At 40.2% G+C, this 25,514-nt stretch overlaps 1 protein-coding gene across 2 annotated transcripts in view; it reads left to right on the top strand.

The window, feature by feature from the left end:
• The first annotated feature begins 21,543 nt into the window (after positions 1-21,543).
• Positions 21,544-25,514, top strand: part of STK33 (serine/threonine kinase 33) — a 79,973-nt gene continuing 76,002 nt past the window's right edge. The window contains exon 1 of one of the 2 annotated variants that reach the window (XM_056554372.1): positions 21,544-21,718. The gene's annotated coding sequence lies outside the window, so the exon portion shown is untranslated. Of the gene's footprint in view, positions 21,719-21,800; positions 22,001-25,514 lie in introns of those variants that run through there. The other variant, XM_056554373.1, reaches the window with a different exon arrangement.

The raw sequence follows: 25,514 nt of genomic DNA on the forward strand, positions 1-25,514 counted from the left end.
TATCAGCCGCTCCTCTTATAACGCTCCAGTACTGATATAACCTCTATATATTACATCATATGTGATATCAGTACTGGAGCGTTATAAGAGGAGCGGCTGATATCACATATGATGTAATATATAGAGGTTATATCAGTACTGGAGCGTTATAAGAGGAGCGGCTGATATCACATATGATGTAATATATAGAGATTATATCAGTACTGGAGCGTTATAAGAGGAGCGGCTGATATCACATATGATGTAATATATAGAGGTTATATCAGCCGCTCCTCTTATAACGCTCCAGTACTGATATAATCTCTATATATTACATCATATGTGACTGATATCAGCCGCTCCTCTTATAACACTCCAGTACTGATATAATCTCTATATATTACATCATATGTGAGGATATCAGCCGCTCCTCTTATAACGCTCCAGTACTGATATAACCTCTATATATTACATCATATGTGATGATATCAGCCGCTCCTCTTATAACGCTCCAGTACTGATATAATCTCTATATATTACATCATATGTGATGATATCAGCCGCTCCTCTTATAATGCTCCAGTACTGATATAATCTCTATATATTACATCATATGTGATATCATCCGCTCCTCTTATAACACTCCAGTACTGATATAATCTCTATATATTACATCATATGTGATATCAGCCGCTCCTCTTATACCGCTCCAGTACTGATATAACCTCTATATATTACATCATATGTGATGATATCAGCCGCTCCTCTTATAATGCTCCAGTACTGATATAATCTCTATATATTACATCATATGTGATGATATCAGCCGCTCCTCTTATAACGCTCCAGTACTGATATAATCTCTATATATTACATCATATGTGATGATATCAGCCGCTCCTCTTATAATGCTCCAGTACTGATATAATCTCTATATATTACATCATATGTGATATCATCCGCTCCTCTTATAACGCTCCAGTACTGATATAATCTCTATATATTACATCATATGTGATGATATCAGCCGCTCCTCTTATAACGCTCCAGTACTGATATAATCTCTATACATTACATCATATGTGATATCAGCCGCTCCTCTTATAACGCTCCAGTACTGATATAATCTCTATATATTACATCATATGTGATGATATCAGCCGCTCCTCTTATAACGCTCCAGTACTGATATAACCTCTATATATTACATCATATGTGATATCAGCCGCTCCTCTTATAACACTCCAGTACTGATATAATCTCTATATATTACATCATATGTGATATCAGCCGCTCCTCTTATAACGCTCCAGTACTGATATAATCTCTATATATTACATCATATGTGATGATATCAGCCGCTCCTCTTATAACGCTCCAGTACTGATATAACCTCTATATATTACATCATATGTGATGATATCAGCCGCTCCTCTTATAACGCTCCAGTACTGATATAACCTCTATATTACATCATGTGTGATATCAGCCGCTCCTCTTATAACGCTCCAGTACTGATATTATCTCTATATATTACATCATATGTGATGATATCAGCCGCTCCTCTTATAACGCTCCAGTACTGATATAACCTCTATATATTACATCATATGTGACTGATATCAGCCGCTCCTCTTATAACGCTCCAGTACTGATATAACCTCTATATATTACATCATATGTGATATCAGCCGCTCCTCTTATAACGCTCCAGTACTGATATAATCTCTATATATTACATCATATGTGATATCAGCCGCTCCTCTTATAACGCTCCAGTACTGATATAATCTCTATATATTACATCATATGTGATGATATCAGCCGCTCCTCTTATAACGCTCCAGTACTGATATAACCTCTATATATTACATCATATGTGATGATATCAGCCGCTCCTCTTATAACGCTCCAGTACTGATATAACCTCTATATATTACATCATGTGACTGATATCATCCTCTTATAACGCTCCAGTACTGATATAACATCCAGACATTACATCATGTGACTGGTATCAGTGGCTCCTCTTCTCGTGGCTGTGGCCTTGTATATACTGAGGATTTTAGGGTTAGTGGCCTTTATATAGATTAGGTGCAGTAAAGTTGGTATTAAGCATAATTTTAAAGGGGTTCTCCACTTTGGACATTCCCTATTTGTCCCCTGATAACAGATCATTCCCCAGTGATCACTGAATCTATGGAGAAACCAGGCAGTAAGAAGTTAATTTTCTTGCAGTGCCCCCCACAGGGAAGATAAAGCATTGCATAGAACCAATTGACATGAATGGATTGTCTGATATACAGGACGGGTCCTCCAGGCTCTCTGGATCGATCTCCGCTTCTGCACAGCGACCCCATCACAGCTCACTAATAAGATGCTCTAAACTGGGCGACCCCCTCAATGTCTGTACAGATTTCCTTGATGAGCGGATCCATACAATCTCTTGTACATTCACATTTCTTAGCGGATGTCAGAAATGGATTGTAAAGTGGCAATAAACTTCATTATAAGGAAAAATAAAAATTAATATTATTTAAAAAATCTAATGCTGGACTCCAGTGTGAAAATATTTTATAGTAATATATATTTTTGATATACAAAACAAAGATATTATATACCTATACAATACATAGATATCATACACCTTATACCTATACAATACACAGATATCATACACCTTATACTATACAATACACAGATATCATACACCTTATACTATACAATACACAGATATCATACACCTTATACCTATACAATACACAGATATCATACACCTTATACCTATACAATACACAGATATCATACACCTTATACTATACAATACACAGATATCATACACCTTATACCTATACAATACACAGATATCATACACCTTATACTATACAATACACAGATATCATACACCTTTTACCTATACAATACATAGATATCATACACCTTATACCTATACAATACACAGATATCATACACCTTATACCTATACAATACATAGATATCATATACTTATACCTGTACAATACACAGATATCATACACCTTATACCTATACAATACACAGATATCATACACCTTATACTATACAATACACAGATATCATACACCTTATACCTATACAATACACAGATATCATACACCTTATACCTATACAATACACAGATATCATACACCTTATACCTATACAATACACAGATATCATACACCTTATACCTATACAATACACAGATATCATACACCTTATATTATACAATACACAGATATCATACACCTTATACCCATATACAATACATAGATATCATACACCTTATACCTATACAATACATAGATATCATACACCTTATACCCATATACAATACATAGATATCATACACCTTATACCTATACAATACATAGATATCATACACCTTATACCCATATACAATACATAGATATCATACACCTTATACCCATATACAATACACAGATATCATACACCTTATACCTATACAATACATAGATATCATACACCTTATACCTATACAATACACAGATATCATACACCTTATACTATACAATACACAGATATCATACACCTTATACCCATATACAATACATAGATATCATACACCTTATACCTATACAATACATAGATATCATACACCTTATACCCATATACAATACATAGATATCATACACCTTATACTATACAATACATAGATATCATACACCTTATACCTATACAATACACAGATATCATACACCTTATACTATACAATACACAGATATCATACACCTTATACTATACAATACACAGATATCATACACCTTATACCTATACAATACACAGATATCATACACCTTATACCCATATACAATACATAGATATCATACACCTTATACCTATACAATACATAGATATCATACACCTTATACTATACAATACACAGATATCATACACCTTATACTATACAATACACAGATATCATACACCTTATACCTATACAATACACAGATATCATACACCTTATACTATACAATACACAGATATCATACACCTTATACATATACAATACACAGATATCATACACCTTATACTATACAATACACAGATATCATACACCTTATACTATACAATACACAGATATCATACACCTTATACATATACAATACACAGATATCATACACCTTATACTATACAATACACAGATATCATACAACTTATACCTATACAATACACAGATATCATACACCTTATACCTGTACAATACACAGATATCATACACCTTATACCTATACAATACACAGATATCATACACCTTATACCTATACAATACACAGATATCATACACCTTATACCTATACAATACACAGATATCATACACCTTATACCTATACAATACACAGATATCATACACCTTATACCTATACAATACACAGATATCATACACCTTATACCTATACAATACACAGATATCATACACCTTATACTATACAATACACAGATATCATACACCTTATACTATACAATACACAGATATTATACACCTTATACTATACAATACACAGATATCATACACCTTATACCTATACAATACACAGATATCATACACCTTATACCTATACAATACACAGATATCATACACCTTATACTATACAATACACAGATATCATACACCTTATACTATACAATACACAGATATCATACACCTTATACTATACAATACACAGATATCATACACCTTATACATATACAATACACAGATATCATACAACTTATACCTATACAATACACAGATATCATACACCTTATACCTATACAATACACAGATATCATACACCTTATACCTATACAATACACAGATATCATACACCTTATACCTATACAATACACAGATATCATACACCTTATACCCATATACAATACACAGATATCATACACCTTATACTATACAATACACAGATATCATACACCTTATACTATACAATACACATATATCATACACCTTATACCTATACAATACACAGATATCATACACCTTATACCTATACAATACACAGATATCATACACCTTATACCCATATACAATACACAGATATCATACACCTTATACTATACAATACACAGATATCATACACCTTATACTATACAATACACAGATATCATACACCTTATACCTATACAATACAGATATCATATACCTTATACTATACAATACACAGATATCATACACCTTATACCTATACAATACACAGATATCATACACCTTATACCTATACAATACATAGATATCATACACCTTATACCTGTACAATACACAGATATCCTACACCTTATACTATACAATACATAGATATCATACACCTTATACCTATACAATACACAGAGATCATACACCTTATACCTATACAATACAGATATCATATACCTTATACCTATACAACACACAGATATCATACACCTTATACCTATACAATACACAGATATCATACACCTTATACCTATACAACACACAGATATCATACACCTTATACTATACAATACACAGATATCATACACCTTATACCTATACAATACACAGATATCATACACCTTATACCTATACAATACACAGATATCATACACCTTATACCTATACAATACATAGATATCATACACCTTATACCTATACAATACACAGATATCATACACCTTATACCTATACAATACACAGATATCATATACCTATACAACACACAGATATCATACACCTTATACCTATACAATACACAGATATCATACACCTTATACCTATACAATACACAGATATCATACACCTTATACCTATACAATACACAGATATCATACACCTTATACTATACAATACACAGATATCATACACCTTATACCTATACAATACACAGATATCATACACCTTATACCTATACAATACACAGATATCATACACCTTATACCTATACAATACACAGATATCATATACTTATACCTGTACAATACACAGATATCATACACCTTATACTATACAATACACAGATATCATACACCTTATACCCATACAATACACAGATATCATACACCTTATACTATACAATACACAGATATCATACACCTTATACCCATACAATACACAGATATCTTATACCTTATACCATACAATAAACAGACATCATACACCTTCTACCTATACAATACACAGATATCATACACCTTATACTATACAATACACAGATATCATACACCTTCTACCTATACAATACACAGATATCATACACCTTCTACCTATACAATACACAGATATAATATACCTTATACAAATACAATACACAGATATCATACACCTTATACTATACAATACACAGATATCATACACCTTATACCTATACAATACACAGATATCATACACCTTATACCTATACAATACACAGATATCATACACCTTATACTATACAATACACAGATATCATACACCTTATACCTATACAATACACAGATATCATACACCTTATACTATACAATACACAGATATCATACACCTTATACCTATACAATACACAGATATCATACACCTTATACCTATACAATACACAGATATCATACACCTTATACTATACTATACATAGATATCATATACCTTATACCTATACAATACACAGATATCATACACCTTCTACCTATACAATACAGATATCATACACCTTATACCTATACAATACAGATATCATATACCTTATACTATACAATACACATATATCATGCACCTTATACCTATACAATACATAGATATCATACACCTTATACTATTCAATACACAGATATCATATACCTTATACCTATACAATACACAGATATCATACACCTTATACCTATACAATACACAGATATCATACACCTTATACTATACAATACACAGATATCATACACCTTATACTATACAATACACAGATATCATACACCTTATACCTATACAATACACAGATATAATACACCTTATACCTATACAATACACAGATATCATACACCTTATACTATACAATACATAGATATCATATACCTTATACCTATACAATACACAGATATCATACACCTTATACCTATACAATACACAGATATCATACACCTTATACAAATACAATACACAGATATCATACACCTTATACCTATACAATACATAGATATCATACACCTTATACCTATACAATACATAGATATCATACACCTTATACCTATACAATACACAGATATCATACACCTTATACTATACAATACACAGATATCATACACCTTATACTATACAATACACAGATATCATACACCTTATACTGTACAATACACATATCATATACCTTATACCTATACAATACAGATATCATATACCTTATACCTATACACAGATATCATACACCTTATACATATACAATACACAGATATCATACACCTTATACCTATACAATACACAGATATCATACACCTTATACCTATACAATACACAGATATCATACACCTTATACCTATACAATACATAGATATCATACACCTTATACTATACTATACATAGATATCATATACCTTATACCTATACAATACACAGATATCATACACCTTATACTATACTATACATAGATATCATATACCTTATACTATACAATACACAGATATCATACACCTTATACCTATACAATACACAGATATCATACACCTTATACTATACAATACACAGATATCATACACCTTATACTATACTATACATAGATATCATATACCTTATACAATACACAGATATCATACACCTTATACCTATACAATACACAGATATCATACACCTTATACCTATACAATACAGATATCATATACCTTATACCTATACAATACACAGATATCATACACCTTATACCTACACAATACATAGATATCATACACCTTATACCTATACTATACACAGATATCATACACCTTATACCTATACAATACACAGATATCATACACCTTATACCTATACAATACACAGATATCATACACCTTATACCTATACAATACACAGATATCATACACCTTATACCTATACAATACACAGATATCATACACCTTATATTATACAATACACAGATATCATACACCTTATATTATACAATACACATATCATACACCTTATACCTATAAAATACATAGATATCATACACCTTATACCTATACAATACACAGATATCCTACACCTTATACCTATAAAATACATAGATATCATACACCTTATACCTATACAATACACAGATATCCTACACCTTATACTATACAATACATAGATATCATACACCTTATACTATACAACTCACTGATTTTATACATGTTATATAACACAGGTCACTAGATGGCAGCATTACACTATTTCCACTTGTCATGGATCACAGCTTCATCATCATCATCATCATTTCTGTCTAAGATTTATTAATTCAATAATTTTTAAGGTTCCTTCACGTCAGACTAGTCGGTTGGTGACTGAATCCTTTGTGCGACCACTTGATCCATCATAACTGGCCGCACATCGTCCGGTGTAAACCACTTTTTTGGTTATTTTTTACATTCTGTCTGTACGATGTAAATACGGTCGCTCAGTCTTGGTGATAACAAATATACATCCAGTAGTTTCAGATTTTATTACTTTTTAACAATAAAAATAAGTTTTTATGTTTTATGAAAAAAGTAGCTAAATGTGATTATTATTATTCTCATCATCATTGTTATTATAATAATTATTATTCTTTTTATCATTACGGTTATTATTATTATTGTTGTTTTGTTTTTTGCAGGCATCACCCCTATGAAATAGCAGTAATTCACAACCACTGTGCCTCCAGCTGTTGCACAACAATAACTCCCAGGATGCTGACAGTTGTAGTTTTGCAACAGTTGGGGCACAATGGTTGGGGAACATTGCTCTATAGCAAGACAACCCAACATCCTTTACACCATCCTGCTGCTACCACCAACACTGCTCCCCCTGCCTCCTCTTCATACACCGCTTCCCTGCCTCCTCTTCATACACTGCTCCCCCTGCCTCCTCTTCATACACTGCTCCCCTGCCCCTCTCACTGCTCCCTGCCTCTCTCATACACTGCTCCCTGCCTCCTCTTCATACACTGCTCCCCCTGCCTCCTCTTCATACACTGCTCCCCTGCCTCCTCTTCATACACTGCTCCCCTGCCTCCTCTCCATACACTGCTCCCCTGCCTCCTCTTCATACACTGCTCCTGCCTCCCTCCTGCCTCCGCTCTTCATACACTGCTCCCCTGCCTCCTCTCCATACACTGCTCCCCTGCCTCCTCTTCATACACTGCTCCCCGGCCTCCTCTTCATACACTGCTCCCCCTGCCTCCTCTCCATACACTGCTCCCCTGCCTCCTCTTCATACACTGCTCCCCGGCCTCCTCTTCATACACTGCTCCCCGGCCTCTTCTTCATACACTGCTCCCCCTGCCTCCTCTCCATACACTGCTCCCCTGCCTCCTCTTCATACACTGCTCCCCCTCCCTCCTCTTCATACACTGCTCCCCTGCCTCCTCTTCATACACTGCTCCCAGGCCTCCTCTTCATACACTGCTCCCCCTGCCTCCTCTTCATACACTGCTCCCCCTGCCTCCTCTTCATACACTGCTCCCCCTGCCTCCTCTTCATACACTGCTCCCCTGCCTCCTCTTCATACACTGCTCCCCTGCCTCCTCTTCATACACTGCTCCCCTGCCTCCTCTTCATACACTGCTCCCCGGCCTCCTCTTCATACACTGCCCCCCCTGCCTCCTCTTCATACACTGCTCCCCCTGCCTCCTCTTCATACACTGCTCCCCTGCCTCCTCTTCATACACTGCTCCCCGGCCTCCTCTTCATGCACTGCTCCCCTGCCTCCTCTTCATACACTGCTCCCCCTGCCTCCTCTCCATACACCGCTCCCCCTGCCTCCTCCTCATACACTGCTCCCCTGCCTCCTCTTCATACACCGCTCCCCCTGCCTCCTCTTCATACACAGCACCCCCTGCCTCCTCTTCATACACTGCTCCCCTGCCTCCTCTTCATACACTGCTCCCCCTGCCTCCTCTTCATACACCGCTCCCCCTGCCTCCTCTTCATACACTGCTCCCCTGCCTCCTCTTCATACACTGCTCCCCTGCCTCCTCTTCATACACCGCTCCCCCTGCCTCCTCTTCATACACCGCTCCCCCTGCCTCCTCTTCATACACTGCTCCCCTGCCTCCTCTTCATACACTGCTCCCCTGCCTCCTCTTCAAACACTGCTCCCCCGGCCTCCTCTCCATACACTGCTCCCCCTGCCTCCTCTTCATACACTGCTCCCCCTGTCTCCTCTTCATACACTGCTCCCCTGCCTCCTCTTCATACACTGCTCCCCCTGCCTCCTCTTCATACACTGCTCCCCCTGCCTCCTCTTCATACACTGCTCCCCCTGTCTCCTCTTCATACACTGCTCCCCCTGCCTCCTCTTCATACACTGCTCCCCCTGCCTCCTCTTCATACACTGCTCCCCCTGCCTCCTCTTCATACACTGCTCCCCCTGCCTACTCTTCATACACTGCTCCCCCTGCCTCCTCTCCATACACTGCTCCCGCTGCCTCCTCTTCATACATTGCTCCCCTGCCTCCTCTTCATACACTGCTCCCCTGCCTCCTCTTCATACATTGCTCCCCTGCCTCCTCTTCATACACTGCTCCCCCTGCCTCCTCTCCATACACCGCTCCCCCTGCCTCCTCTTCATACACTGCTCCCCCTGCCTCCTCTCCATACACTGCTCCCCCTGCCTCCTCTTCATACACTGCTTCCCTGCCTCCTCTTCATACACTGCTCCCCCTGCCGCCTCTTCATACACTGCTTACCTGCCTCCTCTTCAAACACTGCTCCCCCTGCCTCCTCTTCATACACTGCCCCCCCTGCCTCCTCTTCATACACTGCCCCCCCTGCCTCCTCTTCATACATTGCTCCCCCTGTCTCCTCTTCATACATTGCTCCCCCTGCCTCCTCTTCATACACTGCTCCCCCTGCCTCCTCTTCATACACTGCTCCCCTGCCTCCTCTTCATACACTGCTCCCCTGCCTCCTCTTCATACACTGCTCCCCCTGCCTCCTCTCCATACACTGCTCCCCTGTCTCCTCTTCATACACTGCTCCCCCTGTCTCCTCTTCATACACTGCTCCCCCTGCCTCCTCTTCATACACTGCTCCCCCTGCCTCCTCTTCAAACACTGCTCCCCCTGCCTCCTCTCCATACACTGCTCCCCCTGCCTCCTCTTCATATACTGCTCCCCTGCCTCCTCTTCATACACCGCTCTCCCTGCCTCCTCTCCAAACACTGCTCCCCCTGCCTCCTCTTCATACACTGCTCCCCTGCCTCCTCTTCATACAATGCTCCCCCTGCCTCCTCTCCATACACCGCTCCCCCTGCCTCCTCTTCATACACTGCTCCCCCTGCCTCCTCTTCATACACTGCTCCCCCTGCCTCCTCTTCATACACTGCTCCCCCTGCCTCCTCTTCATACACTGCTCCCCTGCATCCTCTTCATACACTGCTCCCCCTGCCTCCTCTCCATACACCGCTCCCCCTGCCTCCTCTTCATACACTGCTCCCCCGGCCTCCTCTTCATACACTGCTCCCCCTGCCTCCTCTTCATACACTGCTTCCCTGCCTCCTCTTCATACACTGCTCCCCCGGCCTCCTCTTCATACACTGCTCCCCCTGCCTCCTCTTCATACACTGCTCCCCTTCCTACTCTTCATACACTGCTCCCCCTGCCTCCTCTCCATACACCGCTCCCCCTGCCTCCTCTTCATACACTGCTCCCCCTGCCTCCTCTTCATACACTGCTCCCCTGCCTCCTCTTCATACACTGCTCCCCCTGTCTCCTCTTCATACACTGCTCCCCTGCCTCCTCTTCATACTCTGCTCCCCCTGCCTCCTCTTCATACACTGCTCCCCCTGCCTCCTCTTAATACACTGCTCCCCCTGCCTCCTCTTCATACACTGCTCCCCTACCTCCTCTTCATAGACTGCTCCCCCTGTCTCCTCTTCATACACTGCTCCCCTGCCTCCTCTTCATACACTGCTCCCCTGCCTCCTCTTCATACACTGCTCCCCCTGCCTCCTCTTCATACACTGCTCCCCCTGCCTCCTCTTCATACACTGCTCCCCCTGCCTCCTCTTCATACACTGCTCCCCCTGCCTCCTCTTCATACACTGCTCCCCCTGCCTCCTCTTCATACACTGCTCCCCCTGCCGCCTCTTCATACACTGCTTCCCTGCCTCCTCTTCAAACACTGCTCCCCCTGCCTCCTCTCCATACACTGCTCCCCCTGCCTCCTCTTCATACACTGCTCCCCCTGCCTCCTCTCCATACACTGCTCCCCCTGCCTCCTCTTCATACACTGCTCCCCCTGCCTCCTCTTCATACACTGCTCCCCCTGCCTCCTCTTCATACACTGCTCCCCCTGTCTCCTCTTCATACCCTGCTCCCCTGCCTCCTCTTCATACCCTGCTCCCCTGTCTCCTCTTCATACACTGCTCCCCTGCCTCCTCTTCATACACTGCTCCCCTGCCTCCTCTTCATACACTGCTCCCCCCTGCCTCCTCTCCATACACAGCTCCCCCTGCCTCCTCTTCATACACTGCTCCCCCTGCCGCCTCTTCATACACTGCTCCCCTGCCTCCTCTTCATACACTGCTCCCCCTGCCTCATCTCCATACACTGCTCCCCCTGCCTCCTCTCCATACACTGCTCCCGCTGCCTCTTCTTCATACATTGCTCCCCTGCCTCCTCTTCATACACTGCTCCCCTGCCTCCTCTTCATACATTGCTCCCCTGCCTCCTCTTCATACACTGCTCCCCCTGCCTCCTCTCCATACACCGCTCCCCCTGCCTCCTCTTCATACACTGCTCCCCCTGCCTCCTCTCCATACACTGCTCCCCCTGCCTCCTCTCCATACACTGCTCCCCCTGTCTCCTCTTCATACACTGCTCCCCCTGCCTCCACTCCATACACTGCTCCCCTTCATCTTCTTCATACACTGCTCCCCCTGCCTCCTCTCCATACACCGCTCCCCCTGCCTCCTCTTCATACACTGCTCCCCCTGCCTCCTCTTCATACACTGCTCCCCTGCCTCCTCTTCATACACTGCTCCCCTGCCTCCTCTTCATACACTGCTCCCCCTGCCTCCTCTCCATACACCGTTCCCCCTGCCTCCTCTCCATACACCGCTCCCCCTGCCTCCTCTTCATACACTGCTCCCCCTGCCTCCTCTTCATAAACTGCTCCCCTGCCTCCTCTTCATACACTGCTCCCCCTGCCTCCTCTTCATACACTGCTCCCCCTGTCTCCTCTTCATACACTGCTCCCCCTGCCTCCTCTTCATACACTGCTCCCCCTGCCTCCTCTTCATACACTGCTCCCCCCTGCCTCCTCTTCATACACTGCTCCCCCTGCCTCCTCTTCATACACTGCTCCCCCTGCCTCCTCTTCATACACTGCTCCCCCTGCCTCCTCTCCATACACTGCGCCCCCTGTCTCCTCTTCATACACTGCTTCCCCGGCCTCCTCTTCATACACTGCTCCCCCTGCCTCCTCTTCATACACTGCTCCCCCTGCCTCCTCTCCATACTCTGCTCTCCCTGCCTCCTCTCTATACTCTGCTTCTCCTGCCTGCTCTTTATACACTGCTCCTCCTGTTTTCTTCATACTCTGCTCCCCCTGCCTCCTCTTCATACACTGCTCCCCCTGTCTCCTCTTCATACACCGCTCCCCCTGCCTCTTGTTCATACACTGCTCCCCCTGCCTCCACTCCATACACTGCTCATCTGCCTCCTCTTCATACACTGCTCCTCTGTCTCCTCTTCATACACTGCTCATCTGCCTCCTCTTCATACACTGCTCATCTGCCTCCTCTTCATACACTGCTCCCCTGCCTCCTCTTCATACACTGCTCATCTGCCTCCTCTTCATGCACTGCTCTCCCTGCCTCCTTTTCATACACTGCTCCCCTACCTCCTCTTCATACACTGCTTGCCTGCCTCCTCTTCATACAGTGCTCCCCTGCACCCTCTTCATACACTGCTCCCCCTCCCTCCTCTTCATACACTGCTCCCCTGCCTCCTCTTCATACACTGCTCCCCTGCCTCCTCTTCATACACTGCCCCCCTGCCTCCTCTTCATACACTGCTCCCCCTGCCACCTCTTCATACACTACTCCCCCTGCCTCCTCTTCATACACTATTCCCCCTGCCTCCTCTTCATACACTGCTTCCCTGCATCCTGTTCATACACTGCTCCCCCTACCTTCTCTTTATACACTGCTCCCCCTGCCTCCTCTTCATACACTGCTCCCCCTGCCTCCTCTTCATACACTGCTCCCCCTGCCTCCTCTCCATACACTGCGCCCCCTGTCTCCTCTTCACACACCGCTCCCCCTGCCTCCTCTTCATACACCGCTCCCCTGCCTCCTCTTTGTACACTGCTCTCCCTGCCTCCTCTTCATACACTGCTCCCCTGCCTCCTCTTCATACACTGCTCCCCTGCCTCCTCTTTGTACACTGCTCCCCTGCCTCCTCTTCATACACTGCTCCCCTGCCTCCTCTTCATACACTGCTCCCCTGCCTCCTCTTCATACACTGTTCCCCCTGCCTCCTCTTCATACACCGCTGCCCCTGCCTCCTCTTCATACACTGCTGCCCCTACCTCCTCTTCATACAGTGCTTTCCTGCCTCCTCTTCATACACTGCTCCTCCTGTCCCCTCTTCTTACACTGCTCCTCTGCCCCCTCTTCATACACTGCTTCCCCTGCCTCATCTTCATACACTGCTCCTGTGCCCCCTCTTCATACACTGCTTCTCTTGCCTCCTCTTTATACACTGCTCCTCCTGTCCTCTTTATACATTGCTCCCCCTGCCTCTTCTTCATACACTGCTCCCCCTGCCTCCTCTTCATACACCGCTCCCCCTGCCTCCTCTTCATACAGTGCTTTCCTGCCTCCTCTTCATGCACTGCCCCCCTGTCTCCTCTTCATACACTTCTCCCCCTGCCTCCTCTTCATACACTGTTCCCCCTGCCTCCTCTTCATACACCGCTGCCCCTGCCTCCTCTTCATACACTGCTGCCCCTACCTCCTCTTCATACAGTGCTTTCCTGCCTCCTCTTCATACACTGCTCCTCCTGTCCCCTCTTCTTACACTGCTCCTCTGCCCCCTCTTCATACACTGCTTCACCTGCCTCATCTTCATACACTGCTCCTGTGCCTCCTCTTCATACACTGCTTGTCTTGCCTCCTCTTTATACACTGCTCCTCCTGTCCTCTTTATACATTGCTCCCCCTGCCTTTTCTTCGTACACTGCTCCCCCTGCCTCCTCTTCATACACCGCTCCCCCTGCCTCCTCTTCATACAGTGCTTTCCTGCCTCCTCTTCATGCACTGCCCCCCTGTCTCCTCTTCATACACTTCTCCCCCTGCCTCTTCTTCATACACTGCTCCCCCTGGCTCCCCTTCATTCTCTGCTCCCCCTGCCTCCTCTTCATACACTGCTCCCTGTTTCCTCTTCATACACTGCTCCCCTGCCTCCTCTTCATACACTGCTCCCCTGCCTCCTCTTCATACACTTCTCTCCATAAAGACTGCTGTTCTCTTCCCCCTATATAGACTGCTGCTCTCTTCCCCCCTATATATAGACTGCTGCTCTCTTCTCCCTATATAGACTGCTGCTCTCTTCCCCCTATATATAGACTGCTCCTCTCTTCTCCCTATATAGACTGCTGCTCTCTTCTCCCTATATAGACTGCTGCTCTCTTCCTCCTATATAGACTGCTGCTCTCTTCCCCCTATATATAGACTGCTGCTCTCTTCTCCCTATATAGACTGCTGCTCTCTTCTCCCTATATAGACTGCTGCTCTCTTCCCCCTATATATAGACTGCTCCTCTCTTCTCCCTATATAGACTGCTGCTCTCTTCTCCCTATATAGACTGCTGCTCTCTTCCTCCTATATAGACTGCTGCTCTCTTCCCCCTATATATAGACTGCTGCTCAGGTAAAGGGGCCCTGGGGACACTGGCGGAGGCTGCCTGACAGGACAGCAAGGGTACGGGGCAACATCTCTTATACTGGGCCACCACAATATGATGAGATATATAACATGTTATAATAATACAGTGTAATAATATAATGTGATATATAGTGTGTTATAATAATGTGATAATATAATGTGACAATATGACGTAATATATGTTATAATAATACAGTGTAATAATATAATGTGATATATAGTGTGTTATAATAAAATAATAATATAATGTGACAATATGACGTAATACATAATATAATAATACAGTGTAATAATATAATGTGATATATAGTGTGTTATAATAATGTCATAATATAATGTGACAATATGATGTGATACATGTTATAATAATACAGTGTAATAATATAATGTGATATATAGTGTGTTATAATAATGTCATAATATAATGTGACAATATGACGTAATACATGTTATAATAATACTCTGTAATAATATAATGTGAGAATACGATGTAATACTTGTTATAATAATGCAATGTGATATATTGTGACATAATATGATGTGATACATGTTATAATAATACAGTGACTCCCCCGACCTACAATGGCCCCAACATCTCATAATTTCAACATACGATGGCCTCTCAGAGCTACATACGATGCTTTTGTATGTCGGGGCCATCGCATAAACGGCTATCCTCCAGCGCAGACTGCTTCAGCCACCACCGGATAGCCGTTTAAGCTGCCCCGTATGGTCTGGTGATGGTCACTCACCTGTCCCTGAAGTTCCGGCCCATCCTTTTCGGGCTCCCCTGCATCACTGTCGCTCTCCTTCGTCGTCATCACGTCGCTGCGCACGCCGTCCCGTCATCCAATAGGAGCGGCGTGTGCAGCGACTTGATGACTGCGATGAAGAGCGACGATCCCAGGCAGCAGAGACGGTCCGGAGCAGCAGGGATACCCCGGGGATGCGGCGACACCCCAGGGACGCGGTGACAGCGATGGAGAGCGACATCCAGGGCAGCGGTGACGGTCCGGAGCGGCGGGGACCGGTGAGTATAACCTCCTATACTTTACATTGCACGGATCCCTCAACATACGATGGTTTCAACTAACGATCGTTCATTTGGAACGGATTACCATAGTATGTTTAGGGATCACTGTACAATGTAATAATATACTGTGACAATATAATGTGATACATGTTATAATGATGCAATGTGATATATTGTGACATGATATGATGTGATTTATAACATGCTATAATAATACGATGTAATAATATACTGTGACATAATATAATGTGATATATTTTATAATGGTGCAATGTGATATATTGTGACATAATATAATGTGATATATTGTGACATGATATGATGTGATTTATAACATGCTATAATAATACAATGTGACATATTGTGACATGATATGATGTGATATATAACATGCTATAATAATACAATGTTATAATATACTGTGACATAATATAATGTGATATATTTTATAATGATGCAATGTAATATATTGTGACATAATATAATGTGATATATTGTGACATGATATGATGTGATTTATAACATGCTATAATAATACAATGTGATAATATACTGTGACATAACATAATGTGATATATTTTATAATGATGCAATGTGATATATTGTGACATAAAATAATGTGATATATTGTGACATGATATGATGTGATTTATAACATGCTATACAATAATGTGATATATGTTATAATGATGCAATGTGATATATTGACATGATATGATGTGATTTATAACATGCTATAATAATACAATGTGATATATTGTGACATGATATGATGTGATATATAACATGCTATAATAATACAATGTAATAATATAATGTGATTTAGAACATGCTATAAAACAATGTGATATACAACTCCCATCAGAGGACCAGGACCCTCCCAGTCTGCAGACCGATCCACACCTTCTCCTGTAAGCCCAGTAATAATCCGTCTTCAGCACCCGGGCTGATCAGAGCCAAACTGAAAAACCTGGACTGGACCTTAAAGGGAACCTGTCATGAATTTTATTCTATCCAAACTGTGCAAAGCCTTGAAGCGGTGCAGGAATCACCGGTCTGGGACACCATGAATTACTCTCAGAAGCTGAGACCCGGGTAATTAGTCCTCAGGACGGGTCCAGGGGTCATTTTCTAACTCTGAACTGCCCGAGAGTCTGAGAGTAATTCATGGCACTCGGACCGGGGATGCCTGCACCAGATCTCGGTTGTGCACAGTTTGGGCGGCACAGAACCGATGACAGGCTCCTTTTATACAGATTTTACCACAAGTCTCAGCAGCCAATACGGTCTCCAGGGTCACATGATCCTGGATTTATCTCACAGAAATAAGGTAGGAATCTGGTAGAAATATATCGACTCCTGACCGCCATTCTTGTCTCTGGATCACACATAATGTAATATGAAGTAATATGTGATGTGTTATAATGATACAGCGTGGTACAATATAATATAATGATACAGTGTGATATAATACAATCCTATAGTGTGATATAATATAAAAACTGTGTGATATACCATGATATAATGCAATATATGAAGAGATATAATATGATATAATATAATGTGACATAATATAATAATACAGCTTGGTATAATATAATGACACAGTGTAATAAAATATGATATAATGTGATATGTGAAGGGATATAATATGATATAATGTGATATGATATAATATGACATACTATAATAACACTGAGAGGTATAATATGTTATAATATAATGTAATATGTGACATGTTATAATGATACAGTGTGGTATAATATAATATAATAATACAGTTTTGTATAATATAAAGATAGTGTGATATAATATGATATAATGTGATATATGAAGAGACATAATATGATATAATGTGATATAATATAATATAATGTGATATATGAAGGGTTATGATATGATATAATGTGATATAATATAATGTGATATAATATAATGTGATATATGAAGGGATATGATATAATATAATGTGATGTAATATAATGTGATATATGAAGGGATATGATATAATATAATGTGATATAATATAATGTGATATAATATAATATAATGTGATATATGAAGGGATATGATATGATATAATGTGATATAATATAATGTGATATAATATAATGTGATATATGAAGGGATATGATATAATATAATGTGATATAATATAATATAATGTGATATATGAAAGGATATGATATGATATAATGTGATATAATATAATGTGACATAATAATACAGAGGTATAATATGATATAATATAATGTAATATGTGACATGTTATAATGATACAGTGTGGTATTATATAATAATACAGTTTGGTATAATATAATGATAGTGTGATATAATGTGATATATGAAGGGATATAATATGATATCATGTGACATAATAATACGGAGAGGTATAATATGATATAATATGATGTAATATGTGACATGTTATAATGATACACTGTGGTATAATATAATGTAATATATGAAGAGATATAATATCATATGATATAATGTGATATAATATAATTTGATATAATAATACAGAGAGGTATAATATAACGATACAGTGTGGTATAATATGACATAATGTGATATAATAATACTGTACAGAGAGGTATAATATAATGATACAGTGTGATATAATATGATATAATGTGATATAATAATACGGAGAGGTATAATACAATGATACAGTGTGATATAATAATACAGAGAGGTATCATATAATGATACGGTGTGATATAATATAATATAATGTGATATAATAATACAGAGAGTTATTATACAATGATACAGTGTGATATAATATAATATGATATAATAATACAGAGAGGTATAATATAATGATACAGTGTGATATAATATAATGTGATATAATAATACAGAGAGGTATAATATAATGATACAGTGTGATATAATATAATATGATATAATGTTATATAATACTACAGAGAGGTATAACACAATGATACAGTGTGATATAATATGATATAATAATACAGAGAGGTATAATATAATGATACAGTGTGATATATTATGATATAATGTGATATAATATATGTGATATAATGTGATATAATATGATATGTGATATAATGTGATATAATGTTATATAATATAATAAGATATACTATATAATGTGATATAATAATACAGAGAGGTATAATATAATGATACAGTATGATATAATATGATATAATGTGATATAATAATACAGAGAGGTATAATATAATGATACAGTGTGATATAATATAATAATACAAAGAGGTATAATATAATGATACATTGTGATATATTATGATATAATGTGATATAATATATGTGATATAATGTGATATAATATGATATGTGATATAATGTGATATAATGTTATATAATATAATAAGATATACTATATAATGTGATATAATAATACAGAGAGGTATAATATAATGATACAGTATGATATATAATATGATATAATGTGATATAATAATACAGAGAGGTATAATATAATGATACAGTGATATAATAATACAAAGAGGTATAATATAATGATACAGTGTGATATAATATAATAATACAAAGAGGTATAATATAATGATACAGTGTGATATAATATGATATATGATGTAATATGATATAATGTGATATATTATGATATGATATAATGTGATATAATATGATATAATGTGATATAATATCATGTGATATAATATGATATAATAATACAGAGAGGTATAATATAATGATACAGTGTGATATAATATAATGTGATATGATATAATATGATATAATGTCATATAATGTGATGTGATATGATATAATATAATGTGATATGATATAATGTGATATGATATAATATAATGTGATATGATATAATATAATGTGATATGATATGATATAATGTGATATGATATAATATAATGTGATATAATATGATTTAATATAATGTGATATGATATAATGTGATATAATGTGATGATATGATATAATATAATGTGATGTGATATGATATAATATAATATGATATAATGTGATATAATGTGATATAATATAATGTGATATGATATGATATAATGTGATATAATATGATATAATGTGATATAATATGATATAATGTGATATAATGTGATGATATGATATAATATAATGTGATATAATATGATATAATGTGATATAATATGATATAATGTGATATAATGTGATGATATGATATAATATAATGTGATGTGATATGATATAATATAATGTGATATAATGTGATATAATATGATATAATGTGATATAATATAATGTGATATAATATAATGTGATATAATGTGATATAATATGATATAATGTGATATAATATAATGTGATATAATATAATATAATATAATATGATACCTGGCCCTGGCTGCTCCGGACTCCCGTCTGTCACTATGGCTCCAGTCAGCCGCACTAGCCCCGCCCCCTCCGCTCCGGATTGGCTGTCCCCCTCCTCACATCTTCCAGTCCTGGCCAGTGATTGGACAGTGACCTCCTTAGCCCCGCCCTAGTGTCGCCATTGGAGGAGGTTTGGACCCTCCCGTACCCCGTACCTGCTCTTCTCTCCCCGGCTGGTACCTGGAAACTTTGTGGCAGAGTTCGGTCCCGGCGGGTGCGGTGGTGTCCGGGCTGCTCCCTCCTCTCCTCCGCGGCGGCTGACGGTGAGTGCGGGGTGCGGAGGGCACGGGCCGCGGTGTCTGAGTTGTCTGGTTACCATGGTAACCGGAGGGGCTGCTGCCGGAGCGAACCACGTGACCATCTGGTCCAGGCTCTGGGGGCCGCAGGGGCCACGTCCGGCGGTCTAATCTGCGATCATATCTACACCTTGTCTCAGTGTATGACAGCCAGGGCCTCCTGCTGTTCTCTACGGCTGCCGGGCATGCTGGGAGTTGTAGTTTTGCAACAGCTGGAGACACCCCGGTTGGGAAACACTGACTAATGAGGTAGGTTCTTACTTCACCCCTAAGTGCATTATCTGGGTGTCTGAGGCGAGGGTCAGAGTTCATCCATTATGTTACTATCCACTGACAGCAAGCAGAGATGTAATACAACGTCTATTATATAGGGGTCTTAGGTAGTATGGGTTGCTGAACTGAAATATAAGGGGATCTCAGGGTCAGAGGTCATCCATTATGTTACTATCCACTGACAGCAAGCAGAGATGTAATACAAAGTCTATTATATAATGATATAGGGTATGGGGTGCAGGACTGTAATATAAGGGGATCTCAGGGTCAGAGGTCATCCATTATGTTACTATTCACTGACAGCAAGCAGAAATGTAATACAAAGTCTATTATATAATGATATAGGGTATGGGGTGCAGGACTGTAATATAAGGGGATCTCAGGGTCAGAGGTCATCCATTATGTTATATTCACTGACAGCAAGCAGAAATGTAATACAAAGTCTATTATATAATGATATAGGGTATGGGGTGCAGGACTGAAATATAAGGGGATCTCAGGGTCAGAGGTCATCCATTATGTTACTATTCACTGACAGCAAGCAGAAATGTAATACAAAGTCTATTATATAATGATATAGGGTATGGGGTGCAGGACTGTAATATAAGGGGATCTCAGGGTCAGAGGTCATCCATTATGTTACTATTCACTGACAGCAAGCAGAAATGTAATACAAAGTCTATTATATAATGATATAGGGTATGGGGTGCAGGACTGTAATATAAGGGGATCTCAGGGTCAGAGGTCATCCATTATGTTACTATCCACGGACAGCAAGCAGAGATGTAATACAACGTCTATTATATAGGGGTCTTAGGTAGTATGGGTTGCTGGACTGAAATATAAGGGGATCTCAGGGTCAGAGGTCATCCATTATGTTACTATTCACTGACAGCAAGCAGAAATGTAATACAAAGTCTATTATATAATGATATAGGGTATGGGGTGCAGGACTGTAATATAAGGGGATCTCAGGGTCAGAGGTCATCCATTATGTTACTATCCACGGACAGCAAGCAGAGATGTAATACAAAGTCTATTATATAGGGGTCTTAGGTAGTATGGGTTGCTGGACTGAAATATAAGGGGATCTCAGGGTCAAAGGTCATCCATTATGTTACTATCCACTGACAGCAAGCAGAGATGGTAACACACAGTCTATTATATAATGATATAGGGTATGGGGTGCAGGACTGTAATATAAGGGGATCTCAGGGTCAGAGGTCATCCATTATGTTATATTCACTGACAGCAAGCAGAGATGGTAACACACAGTCTATTATATAATGATATAGGGTGTGGGGTGCAGGACTGTAATATAAGGGGATCTCAGGGTCAGAGGTCATCCATTATGTTACTATTCACTGACAGCAAGCAGAGATGGTAACACACAGTCTATTATATAATGATATAGGGTATGGGGTGCAGGACTGTAATATAAGGGGATCTCAGGGTCAGAGGTCATCCATTATGTTACTATCCACTGACAGCAAGCAGATATGTAATACAAAGTCTATTATATAATGATATAGGGTATGGGGTGCAGCACTGTAATATAAGGGGATCTCAGGGTCAGAGGTCATCCATTATGTTACTATCCACTGACAGCAAGCAGAGATGGTAACACACAGTCTATTATATAATGATATAGGGTATGGGGTGCAGGACTGTAATATAAGGGGATCTCAGGGTCAGAGGTCATCCATTATGTTATATTCACTGACAGCAAGCAGAAATGTAATACAAAGTATATTATATAATGATATAGGGTATGGGGTGCAGGACTGTAATATAAGGGGATCTCAGGGTCAGAGGTCATCCATTATGTTACTATTCACTGACAGCAAGCAGAAATGTAATACAAAGTCTATTATATAATGATATAGGGTATGGGGTGCAGGACTGTAATATAAGGAGATCTCAGGTTCAGAGGTCATCCATTATGTTACTATCCACTGACAGCAAGCAGATATGTAATACAAAGTCTATTATATAATGATATAGGGTATGGGGTGCAGGACTGTAATATAAGGGGATCTCAGGGTCAGAGGTCATCCATTATGTTACTATCCACGGACAGCAAGCAGAGATGTAATACAAAGTCTATTATATAGGGGTCTTAGGTAGTATGGGTTGCTGGACTGAAATATAAGGGGATCTCAGGGTCAAAGGTCATCCATTATGTTATATTCACTGACAGCAAGCAGAGATGGTAACACACAGTCTATTATATAATGATATAGGGTATGGGGTGCAGGACTGTAATATAAGGGGATCTTAGGGTCAGAGGTCATCCATTATGTTACTATCCACTGACAGCAAGCAGAGATGGTAACACACAGTCTATTATATAATGATATAGGGTATGGGGTGCAGGACTGTAATATAAGGGGATCTCAGGGTCAGAGGTCATCCATTATGTTATATTCACTGACAGCAAGCAGAGATGGTAACACACAGTCTATTATATAATGATATAGGGTGTGGGGTGCAGGACTGTAATATAAGGGGATCTCAGGGTCAGAGGTCATCCATTATGTTACTATCCACTGACAGCAAGCAGAGATGGTAACACACAGTCTATTATATAATGATATAGGGTATGGGGTGCAGGACTGTAATATAAGGGGATCTCAGGGTCAGAGGTCATCCATTATGTTATATTCACTGACAGCAAGCAGAGATGGTAACACACAGTCTATTGTGTGGTGGTCTTAGGTAGTACGGGGGGGGGGGGGGGACCCCCTGGTGAAATTCTTCATAGATGTCACTATTCACTGACAGCTGTCGTCCGCTATACTTTACCTCCAGGCTGCTGTGTATGAGCTCCGGGGGGAGGGGAGGGGGGCGCAGGATGATTATTACGGTTATTAAGGCCACGTTCACATTGTCCTTGTGCTCTGTCCACACAGGTCTCCAGCACTAACATACAATCCAAAGGATAAGATCACGGGGTCCACACAGGTCTCCAGCACTAACATACAATCCAAAGGATAAGATCACGGGGTCCAGACAGGTCTCCAGCACTAACATACTATCCACTACCAAAGGATGAGATCACGGGGTCCACACAGGTCTCCAGCACTAACATACAATCCAAAGGATAAGATCACGGGGTCCACACAGGTCTCCAGCACTAACATACTATCCACTACCAAAGGATGAGATCACGGGGTCCAGACAGGTCTCCAGCACAAACATACTATCCGCTATACAAAGGATAAGATCACGGGGTCCAGACAGGTCTCCAGCACTAACATACTATCCACTATCCAAAGGATAAGATCACGGGGTCCAGACAGGTCTCCAGCACTAACATACTATCCACTATACAAGGGACAAGATCACGGGGTCCAGACAGGTCTCCAGCACGAACATACAATTCACTATACAAAGGATAAAATCACAGGGTCCACACAGGTCTCCAGCACTAACATACTATCCACTACCAAAGGATAAGATCACGGGGTCCAGAGGGGTCTCCAGCACT

This window comes from Hyla sarda, unplaced genomic scaffold (assembly GCF_029499605.1).
Source record: "Hyla sarda isolate aHylSar1 unplaced genomic scaffold, aHylSar1.hap1 scaffold_69, whole genome shotgun sequence".
Classification (NCBI taxonomy): Eukaryota; Metazoa; Chordata; class Amphibia; order Anura; family Hylidae; genus Hyla; species Hyla sarda.